The 13,027-nt window shown below is 45.0% G+C and overlaps 1 pseudogene; it reads right to left on the minus strand.

The window, feature by feature from the left end:
• Positions 1–5,582: 5,582 nt before the first annotated feature.
• Positions 5,583–6,873, minus strand: LOC119258599 (heterogeneous nuclear ribonucleoproteins C1/C2-like; annotated as a pseudogene).
• Between the last annotated feature and the right edge of the window lie 6,154 nt (positions 6,874–13,027).

Raw genomic sequence — 13,027 nt, forward strand, 5'->3', positions numbered from 1 at the left:
CAAACTGAAACTCTGTCCCCATGAAGCACACTCCCCACTGCGCTCTCCCCCTAAGTTCTGGGAACCACCATTCTATTTCCTGTTTGTGAATTTGACTACTCTTTCTATCTCATTTAAGTAGAAATCATATAAAATTTCTTCTTTTCCCACAACCTTTTATAAAGTTCTCTGGGGGTAAGGATCATGTCCCTGAATTGTTTTCATTTTAAATGTCATGAGCAAATGTAATTGCTCATTTATTTAATACTTAATACACGACTAAGCGGAGGGATGGGCATGTGGTGTGGGGACTGACAACGCAGTGGGGCTGAGCAAACAAGGAGGACACAAAGAAGGAACGACTCAGGGTGAGACGTGCATGTGTGTGGCCACGGAGAACCCATGGACCGTGGCTGAGTCTCCGTGTTTGTAGGATGTGTGGGGGCATGGTCCTGGAGGGAGGTGAGCAGGAACTCTGGAGTTGTCTAAGCACAGTAAGGGAGGGTCTTCTGTGTGTGTGTCTTTGTGTGTGTGTGCTCACACCAAGGGGTCTTGGGGGATATGGCAAGCCTGAGGTGACTGGGAGAACTGGAGCTTATTCCAGGTACAACGGGGAGCTGTGGGGGAGCCTCTTCTGGCTTGAGTGGAGGGAAGGAGGCCTGGGTGCACATGGGTGCACATGGGCTGGTGCTGGGCTCTGACTCTGTTGCACTCTGTACCTACAAGACTTCCTGGGCCAGGGCCAGGAGGGGCCCTGAATGTAAGACACCAAGGCCAAAGTGCAGATGGATGCAGCCTGTCATGTAGCTAAGTGGGCACAGCCCAGACTCAGAGCCCTCTTAGTTCTGTGTCTTTGTGCATAGTGCCTGGTATAGGCAGGGAGCTGATGGTTATCTCCAATTTGCAGGAGAGGAAATTGAAGCTCAGGGGTGAGAACAGCATACCCAAGGTCAAGGAGTAAGTCAGCGAATGAAGAGTGAATAGATGATTAGATGAAAGCGCAAATGAAAAGAGTAAAAGGGTCTGATGCTACCCCTACTCCCACCAGGATTTACTATCACTGGTGCAGGGAAGTGAGTGGGGGGCCGATGGGTGGGGAATGGGAGTAGAGGGGAAGCAAAGTCACCAGATAAGATGAAAAGTGCTTCTTTCTGAAAGTCTCCTGTTGATCTTACTTACGGTAAATGCAATGTCATATCCTATTTTTCTTTTACTTATTGGCATCAGCATTCTCTGAATCTCTTACAAAATCTTGATAACCACAATTTTTGAGTTATGTAGCAAACAAGACCACAATTTGTTAAAGTTCCCTTTTATTGTTGCTTAGGTTGTTTTTGACATTTCTAAGTATATAAGCGATGCCCCTCAGTAATGCTAAGAACATTTCTGGAGGACTGACCTCTAGATTGGGTTTCAAATAACTGAGCCAGTTCTTTGGTCCCTGTTGCTTTGAAGCCTCCACAGTGCCTGAGGCAGGTGTGCACATGCTAAGGAGGTCAGGACAGTACAGGGATGACATCGCAACTGCATTTGTAGTGAACTTGTTTGCCCTGTCCCAAGGGCAGGATAAAAGTGGGGGGCACTCCTGGAGAGGGGAGGGGCTGCCCTACATAACATCCCCACATGAAAGGGGCAGGTGTGCAGGGGGAGCCCACGGAGGCAGCACTTCAGCCTGACTCCCCCTGTTCATGGGGAGTCAATGCCTGCCTCTCAAGACCCCCAACCCTTCGTTGGCAGGTCAGCTTAATTTCCCTTTGACTGGACCTTGCCCAGGGCCCAAGGATTCTTGCAATGACCCCATCTGAGGTGCAACCCCAGAGCCTATAACTGTTGAAGCAAACCCCAGGCACGCAAAGACAGAGGCTTACAGTTGGCTTTAAGTCACTGATCATACTGGAATCAGAGAACAGCTGCCCTGGCAGGGCCATTCGGCATGTCCCAGGTGGGAGAGCCAGCACTGGGCAGGGCAGGGGATGTCCTAGGACCCCAGGAGCCCGGACTCCAGCCAGCTCCACCTCCTATGGCTGATGCCCACAGGTCATACACTTCTTGGAAGTAACTAACAGAGCATAGGTGTGGAAGCCATGCAGGGGATAAGAAAAGTGCCATAACTTTTTTGCTGCCAACTCCCAAGACCACAAGCGAAGTGTGGGAGCTTCTTAGAAAGAGCACATCCTACCCAGCTGCTGGCCTCTCGCCCATCCACCCTGCCCTGTATTGCTATTGCCCTTACCTGACTGAATCAGGCTGCGTGACTCAGCATATGTCTGTCAGTCACCCCCAAAGACACACAGTGGAGAGCAGCTGCCCTCAGGGAGAGGAGACGAACACAATGAAGGAACACATACCTGAGTGTGTGGACATCGACGCTGGACCTCTCAGAGGAAATCATCTAAGACAGTCCACTCCAGCTTTGATAAATCTGTTGACCAAGCAGGCTGAGGCACGGTGTTTTTTTGGAAAGTCTCATTTATCTTATATTGATGTGCCTTTAAGAACCTGAAAGGAAGTGTGGCCTTGTGGGGAAGCTCTGTGCAGGCAGTGGGGCCAGTGTTGTCTTCTTAGCTCTAACCCTGTCTGTCAGAGGCGTCCATCTGGCCAGAGCATGAGGAGGCGGTCAACCTGCCCCCTGTTAACCTCAAGTACCACCCCAGTTGTGTGGCAGGGTGATGGAGCTACAAGGCTAAAGTTCTCCCCCCAGTAATGAAACCAAATAAAGAGCAACTCTGAAAAAACAAGACTTTTTTTTTTTTAAATAATGGAATATTTTGGGGCCTCCCCTGGTGGTGCAGCTGGTTGAGCGCCTTGCTGCGAAGCTGCCCGCAGCCTCTGCAGCTCCGGTTCCATTCCCAGCCGGCCAGGGAGAGTCCCATATGGCACGGCAGACCTCTCCCGTCTCGCCCACTGCTCCCCTCAGCAGTGTTTTTGGTCCATCTGCCTGTTCTGCTCCCTGCTCTGTCTCTGGTGAATCCTCTCACCCTCCCGCACCTCTGGTCTCTACCCCAGTTCTTGTATAAATAAATAAATCTTAAAAAAAAAAATGGAATATCTTGAGAATCCGTATCTTGTAAGGGTTTATAAATGAAGAGGAAGTATCATAATGATACTTTTGGAAGCTGCAGTGGTTCTGGGCCAGGAGGCAGATGCGTTGGAAAGAGCAGAGAGGGACAGGACACATCGCCCAGCCCAGTCATGTGGAAAGAGCCCCAACTCTTAACCTTCTGTATCTGGGTACCTAACCATGTCACTACTGGGTGTGAATTGTGGCAATTAGACATACCTGTTTCCTTAAAGACAAACAAAAAGCAGGGTCAGGGTTATTTTTATGAAGTACAGGGGTGTCATTTGCTAACTGGCACTGCAATGGGCTTCCTTGAATGGGCAGGAAAGGGGTGGGCTGATGGTCGACACACTGGAATTTGGCCACAGAAATGGCCACACATGGATTTTTCATCAACAAAAAGATGATTTTGGTGCTTTAGTGATTTAAAATGCATTAATGACTCAAAACTATAGTCAAATGTAAGCCATTGAGTACATTTGCTTTGGAGGGGTTCTTGGAAGCTTGCCTTGGCTTCCTTTGAGAAAAGAGCTTTCTGGTATAATTAGTTAAACATGAAGTGGTTTCTAAGTCACAGGAGATATTTAAACATGGGGCGGGAAAGCACTTGGCAAGGGTGTCATCAAGGGTGTTCCAGATTATGTTAGAAGCTGAATTAGACAGACTTTAATTGCTAACTTTACCAGTTGCAAAGATTTTTGAATTTTAGATGCAGTTTGCTGCAACTTCAGCCACACCTAGAGAAGAGAAATGGCCCACAGGATGGTTATGCAGGGATCATGAGCTTTGGAAATTTATATAGTGATAAGAATAAGTTAATACGTGCAGCACCCAAGATTATAAACTGTTTTGGCTCTTGTCCCTATGAGTTGGGTGGGGGGACAGCACATCACAATTAGCATTATTGGAGTATCTAGGTGAAGTCCTCTCCTGCTTGCTGCTTTCTGGCTTAATGTCTTGCTTGTTAAATGTCAAAGATGTATCACTGCATAAGGGGTTAACTAAGAGAATGTAGATAAATCAGTATGGTACCAAGCAGACACAGAGTCTTTAATAAATGGAGATGGGACTGTGTCTGTTTTGGTTATGGCTATATTCTGGTTCTCATGGTATTTTACACTCTGTTAACCAGATATAGACATTTAAAAAAAAAATTCTTCCTGCATTTACACCCAAGCACCTCTAATCACATCTTTAAAAAAGATGGGGCAAATGTCAACAATGTGTGAAGACATGGGTCATTTTTGACATTAGATGTGGTCAGCCATCCTCTGAAAACAAGCCGTGTGTGTGTGTGTGTGTGTGTGTGTGTGTGTGTTCGGACCTACAGCCAGCTTTTGAAATATATATAAAAAATAGATAATCTCAATTATTTTTTTTTATAATCTCAATCTCAATTATTTTGGACATTTTGAATTTTTTTTTAATGTTTGCTACTTGTGGTTATTTTTTTCCTCTAAAAGGAGATTTTCCAGTTACAGAAGATGTTGTGGTTGAGTTCACTTTCGAGTGGCCGTGGAGAGAGACGTGAGATTTCAGAGCAGCAGTGGTGGTGAGCCTGTGCTATTCGGGGTCACATGTAAGTGTGAAGTTCTATTTTAAATAATTGCAGATATTATTCTTTATTATCAAAAATCAAATGTCTTTTTAGAGAAATGCTAGGATATGGTAAAGCAAAGATGAGAGGAAAAGAAATTATTCATATAGTCCTAGCCTCAAAGATACAACTGGCAACCTCTGGTATTATCACATTTCAGGTTCTCATGTTCTTAAAAATTGGGCCATACTCTAGTTGCTCAATAATATTTCCTAACTTTTAAGCAGAAATTATTTTCTTGTGATTTTTTTCCTCCAAAATTGAATGCTTTTTTTTTTTAGCCTGACATAAATGTAATAACAGATAGAAGTAAGACAGAAACAAAAACATGAAGGCAAAATCACCTGTTAATCTGCTATTTCGCACACTCCCGCAAGAAACAGCTTTTACATTCTGGTTTATACGCTTTCTAACTACTTTTTCTTAATGCGTGTTTCTTTTTTTACTCCAAATTCCTGGTTTAATAAGGACTCGATAGAAATAGAGGCCCAAACATCAGGCTGTTGACAAAAATAACCCATAGCATCAACTTTAGAAGACCAATCTTAAGACTATTGCACTATTTTCCTAGAGGATATATTTGATATGCAATTCCCACTCATAAAATACATTGTGACATTTGTGTGCAATGTATTTACACACATTTGTGTGCAATGTAGCACTCTTATGTGGGGTATGGCACACATATCTCTATCTCAAAGCTGCTGTCAGCTGCTCCTCAACTAATGAGGTTGCTTTGCAGCGAGGGAAGAGACTACAGAACACTTGTATGAATGTAGAGAACTCTACTCCTTGCATAGCCAGAGATTATCTTGGAGACAGTTGATAAAAACCATAACGCACTTTTTATTGTTAAGCCATAAAGAGGTATAAAAATTAAAAACAAAAAGTAAAACCTAAAACTAACTACTGAGAGTATCAAAGAAAGTGAAAATGGGACTAGATACAGGGCAGTAAGAATTTATGAACAAGGGAAAGACAAAGGTGGGGAGAACAGCGAGCACGTGCTGAAGATGCTGGGGGAGAGGATCTGGTGACAATTTTGATCTTAGACAACTGCCAGGGCAAGCAATAATGGGGCAGGTCTTGTAAACCCCACTATGTACTTAAGAGTCATCCTCACTGTTGGCTCTGTCTTTGTCATCCTCTCCTTCCTCAGCCTGTTTTTCTCAACCTGAATCAACTCCAGCTGGTCACCCCGATCTTCATTCTCATCGTTCTTTAGATCCCCTTCCTCGGTAGAGTCATCTGCAACTCCCTCTGCCCCCACCCAACTCCATCTTCACATTAGTCTCCTCTTTCTTCCTCTCTGACTTACCATTCTCCATCTCTCCCTGTTTGCTCTGTTCCGCTTCAGTTTTTCCAGGCTTTCCAGTAGAGAAGCCACTTTTTGTTTTATCTGGGTCAACTTCTTCCTAATACTTTCAAGGTCATCACCCTTCAAATGTCCAGATTTGGAGGCCTCCCTGGTGGCGCAAGGGGTTAAGCACCACACTATGGAGCAATCGCAGTCTCTGCAGCATAAGTTCGATCCCCGGCCATCCAGGGAGCAACCCACATGGCAAAGCAGACCTCTCCTGTCTTACCTGCTGCTCCCCTCAGCAGTGTATTTCGGTCAGTCTGCCTGTTCTGTTCCCCACTCTGTCTCTGGTGAGTCCTCTCACTCCCCGCATCTCTGGCCTGTACCCCAGCTCTTGTATGCATAAATAAATAAATATTTAAAACAAAAACCAAAAAAAAAATGTCCAGATTTGGAAGAAGATCCTCTCTGTCCACTAAGAATTGAAGCCACTTTTGCCCATTCGTGAGGTGTTTCCTGACACACGTGGCCTTTCAAGGGCACTCCAGCCTGAGCATTGGAGGGAGCGGGAATGCATGCTGCCTGACTGTTCATCCTGTCACCACCCTGTGGAAAGTCACAGCATCAGTCAAAAGAGGAGTCTGACATCGCCACTGTGATTGTTCCACCCAAGTTTTCCTCACTTCGCTTTTGTTCTATAACCACATCAACATCTAAAACCTGGCCAGCAATCATGCTGCTGCCCTCCCCTGCCCCAGCAACAGGGGCGTTTCTCTCATTGACATATTGAACGAAGGTAAAACCCTGTGAACAGTGACACACAATTTTGCCATATTTTGAGATTGCCTCTGCATCAGACTTCTTGATTTGATTCCCAGTGAATATGCAGGAGTTTGTGGAGTCAAGGTCTGTCTTGTTGGTGACATTGGCAGTCATTGTCTTTGGAGATAAGGCTCCTCACAAAGCTGAAAATTGTAGCTGAAAATAAAAAAATGTGATGTAGCAGAGTTTTGCTAATAGGTTGCAAGTGATTGCTAATCAGGAGAGGGGAGGGAGAGGAGATTTGGTTCTGAATCTCTCGCTTCCAATTTCTACAGTTTCCACATGGAGAAGCCAACTTGCCATACTGTTCCAGGGACCTGATGGGACAGCAGCTGCTCAGTCTTCATTTCTCCACCAAATGGCCTCTCCTGCGAGTTTCTTAAACAGGAAATTCTCCCCCTCCAAGAATGGGTTCATATAATATTTAATGTTTTATATTCTGTTTTTTAATTTTAAGAATACATTGTGAGTATTCTAGCACAGCATCGTTTTGATGGCACTCATTACATCGTATGGAAATATTGTCATTTATATCACTTGTGGATACTTAGATTTTTAGCACATTTTCAATATGCTCATGAAAACACGATGCATGTCTTTGCTATCAATAATCTTCATACATAATGATAATAACGTTTTCATGATGAATCTGTAGAGGTGGAATCACTGGGTCAAAGAAATAGATACACTTTAAAGCTCTTGATAACATGTGCCAGATTGCCCTTCACATAAATGGCACCAGAGTGCACTTCCAGCAGCAGAATATTTTGGTATAATTGGGTAGATGCACTTTAAAAATGCATTCCTTTTTTGTTGTTTGTTTACTTGCTGTTTTAACAACTATATTAGAAGCAGTTTTGCATTTAATTTTCCTTAGAGTTTATTATTCATTAAATTAGTGACCTTCTGGTTTCTTTCAATATGTAGTTCTAAAAACATTCACTTATTTAAGCCACCTGAAATTTCTTTTCCTGTAAGATGTAAAGGTCTAAATTTTATTTTTTTTCCAAATAGTTAACTAATTATCTCAGCATTATTTATTATGTAATTCATTCTTTCCCTCTCTATGTGATGCTACTTATATCAAGTAATCTGTATGGGGTCTATTATATCACTTTAGTTTAATTGTTGGGATAAGTCTTTTTTTTTTAAAAGATTTATTTATTTATATAAGAACTGGGGTACAGGCCAGAGGTGCGGGAGGGTGAGAGAATTCACCAGAGACAGAGCGGGGAGTAGAACAGGCAGACGGACTGAAAGCACTGCTGAGGGGAGTGAGACAGGAGAGGTCTGCCACGCCATGTGGGAATCTCCCTGGCCGGAATCTCCCTCCCGAGCCCACGCTGCAGAGGCTGAGGACAGCTTCACAGCGCTGCACTCAACCTGCTGTGCCATCAGGGAGGCCCTGGGATAAGTCATTTTAGATTGATCAGGATGTATCTTGTAGCTGATAATCTTATTGGCAAAGAGAAGGCTCTTTTTGTCTCTAAGAAAGAAAATCTTTCCCTTCAAGCCTTTTGATTCTGAGAAGATAAGGAAATCATATTCCTCCATCTCTGCAATTTCTCCCTCTGCCATGACCCAAGGATGGAAAAAGCAGGACAGCACGGTGAGGAGCCAGGAACTCAGAATCCAGAACACAGCACGCCAGTAATGAAGCTTATGTGAAAACTTATACTCCCTTTTTCCCAGGGGGGTCATGGTATAAACGGAAGCTGGGACTCAAGAATTCTGAGACTTTGAGAAGTCAGCCAAATCTGGGACCCTGATAAGAAATTAGTAAGTAGGAGTTTGGGGAGGAGAAAGAAGTGCTGCTCTTAAGTTTTTAGGGGAAAAAAATCAAAGAAATATTCCATATGTTGTTATACCTCACTGAGTCAGTAACTTTGTTGAACCTCTACATGGTATGCCATCTTTTTAATTGTAGGAACTAGTAATATGCTTAGTTACTATAATAATAATTTCTGTTTCTGTGGGGAAAAAAGCATAAATGAGTGGAACCCCCTGGATGTTAGGCATACTTTACAACGCAAGCATGTCCTGCCCCACTTCCCCTGCTCCACATAAGAGCATGTCCTCTGAAATGTAGGAAAAACCCCATTAGTATAGTCCTCTTCCAGTGGTAAGCTTCTTATGAGCCAGGTAGGCTGACAGAAAGAAAGTGAAAAGAAGCCTTAGAATAAGCACTTGACTACCATCTAAACCCTGGCAAGCCTTTATCTCCCCTCCTTTACCCTTCAGGGTCTAGACAGACGACTTTGAGCAGGACCCAGGCAAGGACTTGCACAAAGTCCTGGCGAAGTTTCAACATGGCTGTGGGGAAGATGATGCAACAGAAGGAAGGGACAACTCAGACCAGGCTACCTTCTCTTGCCCACCCAGAGGCTTGTGATCTCAAGTCAGTCCCATATTCTGTGCTCTCTTCTCCCCAGGGCCCCCCAGACTTGGCTGAGGCCTGGAGTGGGGTGAGGGTGGAGGAACAGGAGTCATTGCCTGCCTTTCGGCTGCCCTGGTCCTCCCCAGCCAGAGGTGTAGCCAAGCAGCCACTTTTCAGCCTACAGGATACTAAAGGGGCCCTAAGGAAGGGGAGGGGAGGGTGGGCCTCCGCCTTCCCACCAACACTTCAAATCTTCCCCTCTTAACATTGCCCCCACCCAACCGCATAGACCTCCACAAAATCTTCTGTGAAAAACTCTTCTGTCAGCTGAACACAATTTTTTGTGAGGAGGCAATTCGTGCTTTCTGCCTGTGTTAAAAATCTGGGTATTTATCTGCTCACTGCCTTGTTGTCTGTCCAAAGCTGGCACTGGGGTGAGGGAGGGAGGCAATAAGGGTACTTACTCGTTGCAGTCTCTCAAGCGCTGCCCAAGGGGTAAAGGACAGTCTACGTTGAACACGCACCAGTGCCAAAAGCATGTTCAGTGCTCAGATAATTTGTGGTGTTCTCCCAGGAACTCAACGACAGTACATGGCAGAGTAAACTTTCAGAAGTGAAGTTTCAGAAGTGGAGAAGTCAAGTCTTTACAGCTTTGAAGATCCCAAAAGGGGTGGGTGGGGGAACCAGCATTGAGGGTGGGCAGCACTCCCAGCTCACTGTCCTGGGGAGCCTTTCTGCTTTGTTGGTGTATTAATTTTGATTCTGGCCCTGTGGCTTGGCAATGCCAGCCATTCACACAGTGGCAGGCAGGATAGGAGTAGAGGCTTCCAGATGTATTGGGCCCTCTCGCCCTCTCTCCCCCAATGAGAGAACTGAGGCCTAGAAGTCTCTTTAAGTTCATGCACCAGACCATGCAGCCTGGAGGGCAGGCTCTCTGTCCCACCACCCGTAATCCCAGCACAGGGCTGTTCAGGCACATAGGAGGTATCTCAAAATATATTTGAACTGGCAGCAAGAAACGTAAGGAACAGGAACAATAACTGCAGATGGGCAGGCTAATTTGCCCTCATAAAGAGGGACAGAACAGGGCCTCCCTGGTGGCGCAGGCGGTTGAGCGCAGCACTGTGGAGCTGTCCGCAGCCTCTGCAGTGCTGGTTCGATCCCCATCGGCCACAGAGATACCCACATGGCGCAGCAGACCTCTCCTGTCTCACCTGCTGCTCCCCTCAGCAGTGTATTTCAGTCATTCTGCCTGTTCTGTTCCCCACTCTGTCTCTGGTGAATCCTCTTACCCTTCCTCACCTCTGGCCTGTACCCTGGTTCTTGTATAAATAAAATAAAATCTTAAAAAAAAAAAGAGGGACAGAACAGATTTGTACAACTGAAAACGCACACAAAGTGTAGATGATGTTGATGGTGTCTTTCAAATTTAGAAGCCTGAGCTAAGCTCTTGGTAACACAGGCAGAAGGGGATTTGCATATAAATGTCAGCAAATTAATGGAGAAAGAAACCTCTCCCAGATAGCAAGGAGACCTTGCAGGAACAGAAGTTCCTTTGTAGCACTGATGCGTTCAGCTTGAAGCACAGGTGTCTGCCTGTTTCTGTGACTCCCAAACTGAGGCAGTGGTGGGGAGCAGGGTTCCCTTCTGGCTGAGTCAACACACTGAGTTATGTGGCTGGAGGACTCTAGGAAGAGTGACTCATGGTCACTGAGGAGAGTCGGTGACGTACCTGGGGAGGTTTCCTAAGAGGCGACAGAGGAACTCTGTCTGGTCCTCGACCCCTGGAGAAACCTCTGAAGACAGGGCTCTTTCCCTTTGAATGGGTGACAGATTCGGATGGGCTTTGCAGCCCACAGGGGTCGGGGATCACTTTCTGAAAACAAGTTGCCCACTTCCTACAGGTAGAGACACAGCGGCTGGGCGGGGGTGGGGATGAGTAAGGATGAAAGGAAGGGGGTGGTGTAGAAGCCCCCTTTCTCCTTTGAACTAGGTGCTGCTGAGGCCACACCTGCAAACTGGTAGAATTCTCTGCCCTTGCTTCTCGAAGAGAGGAGGGAGGGAGGCAACCCGCACTGCTCCCAAACCCTCCTCTCTGTGGTCATTCAATACCCATGACGCAGAGGGCGATACTAGTGATGCCCCCATTTCAGAGAAGGGAAGCCAGGTGTGAAGAGGTCAAGGTCACACAGCTGCTGTCCCGCACCCTCAGCTTGTGCCACAATGATTCCCACTGTACAAATTTTTAAGATCAGAATTTATAAATAAATCTCTTGCAGATGAATATTTGAGTAGATTCCCTCATTTAATATTGCACCACTAGAGCCTCTTTGAAAGGAGACTGTTTCTTCTTTCTACACTTTTGTTTTTTTCCCTCCAATTACAAAAGTAACATGTTTGTTGTGAAAATTCACACAACACGGAAATACACAAAGTGGAAATGGAAATTCCTAGAGGAGCTGCTATTAACAATATATCCTTCCAGATCTTTTCTAGGCATGTACAAACGAGCATGCCCAGAAGCTTTGATCTATTACTAGAGGGGAAAAAAAGTCAAACTTGAAGAATAGGATTCAATTTTTTATATTCTGTATTTTGTGTATTATTTATATTATAATACTTTGATTTTCTGCTTTAAAAAGTACATGCAGAAAAAATCTGGACAAACAGGAAATTATCAAATATCTATTTTAGACATTTCTATAATGTTCTATATTTGGGTCTTTAAAATATCTCTTTACTGGGCCTCCCCAGTGGCACAGCGGTTGAGCGCTGGGTTGCGAGGCTGCCCGCAGCCTCTGCAGCGCCAGTTTGATCCCCGCCACTAGGTGAGGGTCCCACATGGCGCACAGACCTCTCCTGCCACCCACTGCCCCCTCAGCAGTGTACTTTGTTGGTCTGCCTGTTCTGTTCCCCACTCTGGCTCTGGTGGATTCTCTCACCCTCCCACGCTTCTGACTGTGTCCAGTGCGTGTATAAATAAATAAATCTTAAAAAAAAAACCAAAACTCTTTACTGAAGTATAATCTGGGTCTATGTCCATATCTACATATGAAAATTGACATATTGTGAGCATACTTTTCACAATGACTTTTCACAAAGTAACCAGCTCCCTGATGGACAGACAGAATACACCCCAAAACCTTGTGCTCCCTTCTAGATGATCACATCCTGACATCTAATGTATATTTATTTGGCCTGGTTTCATCTTGCTTGAATTTTAACATTGACGATATATTGCATTTAAAATGAGGATAGTCAATACAGGTGTTGTTAAAATGTGTGCAGGTGTAGTTGCCATCATTTGATGCTAGCATTTATGGACCTAACTTACTCCTTAACAGCTGCACGAACTTCCTTATAAGGCTGTATTACAGTTGATCTGACTTCTCTTGATAGACATTTGGACTATTTCCAATTTTTGGCTAACTAGCAGCACTAAAAGGAATACTCTGATATGTATTTCTTTACGCATGTTCTTTAGGATGTGTTTCTTTAAGACAAGTGCCTATGAGTGGAATTGCTAGTCAAAAGACAAGTAGATTAAAATTTTTTTAAATTAGTATTTTTTTTTTTCCATAATGGCCCCCTAGAAAGAAGTAACAACTCAGTTTCTTCTTCAAAACAAAAGTCAGGTGCTTGGTGCAGACCTCCTCACCGCAGCCCCCATGGCTGGCAGCCAAGCCTGCTCCTGCTCCCTGGGCAGGCCATGCAGAGCCTGCCTTGGCAGGTGCGCATTACCCAGAAAACAGGCCGAGGAGCATACTCCCCAGCCCCCCAATCTCACCCCATGAGAACTTGCAAATAACAAAACACACTCTCAACAACAGCAGCGGGGAGATGCTGGTAAATAGCAGACCTGTAGTGGGATGAGGGGCCTTGAGGCCTGTT

The sequence above is a fragment of the Talpa occidentalis genome, unplaced genomic scaffold, assembly GCF_014898055.3.
Source record: "Talpa occidentalis isolate TD23 unplaced genomic scaffold, MPIMG_talOcc4v2.1 talOcc4.5, whole genome shotgun sequence".
Taxonomy (NCBI): Eukaryota; Metazoa; Chordata; class Mammalia; order Eulipotyphla; family Talpidae; genus Talpa; species Talpa occidentalis.